At 38.2% G+C, this 2,542-nt stretch overlaps 1 pseudogene; it reads left to right on the top strand.

The window, feature by feature from the left end:
- The first annotated feature begins 1,421 nt into the window (after positions 1 to 1,421).
- LOC102861068 lies at positions 1,422 to 2,533 on the top strand (annotated as a pseudogene).
- Positions 2,534 to 2,542: the final 9 nt, after the last annotated feature.

Here is a 2,542-nt window from a genome sequence, read left to right on the forward strand (position 1 = left end):
CTAGGAGTTGATTCTAATTTTATGACAGAGAATAAATTAAGTGAGTTAAAGAGAGATAGAGAGAGAGAAAATTGATTGAGACTTACTTCAAAGATACTGACTCACACAATTCTAGATCAAGAGCTGACAGGTGCAAATCCATAGGTCAGGCAGAAGATCAAATACTTCTGTCAGCTTCTGTCTGAAGCTGTATGTCAGACAGAAGGTTGAATACTTCACAAACTTATATCCCAAGATATATAAGTTAGGAAGAAGAAGAGTTCAAGATCAAAATAAAAGAGTAAACCCTTCCATTTATTTCCTCAAGGTAGGTTGTAAATATGAAGCCTCTCCTTCAAATGATTGACTGACCAAGTCATTGAGCATCAAGGAGATTGATTGCACTGTGGTTCTTTGGGTTGCTGTGACTAAGGAGTAATCAAGGAATCTTGTGTCTGCCTGATGTACAGAATGCGTTACTTTACCAGATTTACACTTAAAATTCACCATCCCATATGCCTTCTAACCGGATTTTTTTATTTTATTATTATTTTGTGTGAGTGTACCGTCAAATCAGATCTGACTGGTACAGGAGGAGATTGCTCCTCCTTCTCCGGCAGAGCATCTGGTGGATTCGAACCAGGTACATCTGGGATTGCAGTGCAGCTTCTTGCCCCTAGGCCACCAGAGCTCCCCACTAACCGGATTGATAGACATTTTCAACATGCATCCTGCATTTTTAATTATTTTTTAATGTTTATACTGATTTACATACAAAGTTCATGAAGTTTGTATATATAGTTTTCTCACTGGGTCATTTCCTTTTCCTTTATTATCCCTTCCTCCTCCCCATCAAATTCTGTGACCCTATGGTTAAGCACCACTCCCCTAGGATCCTTGTAATTATTCTTCAATGATGGTCTTATACAGTATTTGTCTTTATGAAATGAGTTAGTTCATTCAGTTTAATGCTCTTTAGTCCCTCCAAAGTTAGGTAGTTATTTAAAAATCAATCAATCAATCAATCAATCAATCAATCAATCACTGCTCCTGTGTGCTGCATAGTATTCCGTTGTGTGAAAGTACCATAATGTCTCAATCCATTTCCATTGTGGTTGAACATTTGGACTGTTTTCATGGTCTTGCTATCGTGATTAATGCTGCTATGAACACTGGTGTCCAAGTCTCTATTTGTGCCTCATTTCTCATTTTCTCAGGATGTATTCCAAACAATGGAATAGCTGGGTCATATGGAATTTCTATGTTCAGTTTTGTGAGGGAATACCACACATTCTTACAGAGTGATTTTAACCATTTTAATCCAACAAATTATGTATAAAAGTTCCTATGAGAAGTGTTGGCTGCAGTGGGAGGCAGGATCGGAGGTGGCCAGGGCCAGTGACATCATTTCTAGGCCTCCCGCATCTGCAGCCATTTACAAGGAGGACCCTTTCCTCTCTGATTCTTTTACAGCACACCGAGAAAGTATGCAACGGATGATAAAGAGCTTTTCTGAACCTGTTGGAAGAAACATGTACAGCATCTCCGATAGTAGAGGAAGAGCTCATAATCATAGAAGATATAATGATACTAGAAATGCCTTGACTCATGCAGTTGTCAGCCCTTTTCAGGCAATGGACAAAAAGATGCTACATACGTGACACAATATACAGGAATTACAAAGAAACTTTGGTCACCTTTCAATGGATCCAAATGGACATTTTTTTTTTTTCTTCCTCCCTGTGATGTATTCTAAAGTAGGAGATGAACCACCAAAGATTTTCGAGGCCTCATCTCCAACTCATAGGGCACCAGGAGGGATTAAAGAAACCAGAAGAACTTGGAGAGATTCTGATACTGGATAAGGAAAAATGGCTGTTGCACATCATATCCATGACTGAGCTCACGCCATTAGGAAGTCAAAAAACAAGAACTGGAGATGAAGAAGTCAGTCAAGAGTTCATCAACATGAACGAAAGTGATGCCCATGCTTGATGATGAATGGCAAAATGAAATTCTGTAGTTCAGACTAGGGGGAAGATGGCATAATCTGGAAAACACACGGATGTCAACTGTTGGTTGTGAAAATTCAGGATTTTGAGAACGTAAAAGATGGAAGAAATCTCGCCAATGCCACTGTAACAAAACAGTACTGACATCAGGTTTGAGAGGAAACTAAGAACAGAGGTGATAAATAATGTACACTGCATTGAAACAGATGAGGAAGAGAACTGTTTAAAAGGGATATATGATTAGGTATTTGCATGACAAAAATACAGACCAAGAGCTGTGTAGTAAAGTGGATGGTGGGGAGAGATTTTATAACAATGTTTTTTTTTCCCCCTTTTTCCTTCACAAAGAGAAAAGTGAATGAGGAGGGGAGGAGTGAGCAGGGAGAAAAATGTGCAACAGAGAATGAATGGAAATAAGAAGAAAAGAAATGCCAATAAATTTTAATGTTTAAGGAAAAAAAAAAGAAAGTGGAAGAAAATAAAATGTTAGTGTGAATAAACTTAACATCAAAGGACCACCTGTAAAAATCAGCAAAAATTAAATGACCATT

The sequence above is a fragment of the Elephantulus edwardii genome, unplaced genomic scaffold (genome assembly GCF_000299155.1).
Source record: "Elephantulus edwardii isolate Elephantulus edwardi_28Jun2011 unplaced genomic scaffold, EleEdw1.0 scaffold00107, whole genome shotgun sequence".
Taxonomy (NCBI): domain Eukaryota; kingdom Metazoa; phylum Chordata; class Mammalia; order Macroscelidea; family Macroscelididae; genus Elephantulus; species Elephantulus edwardii.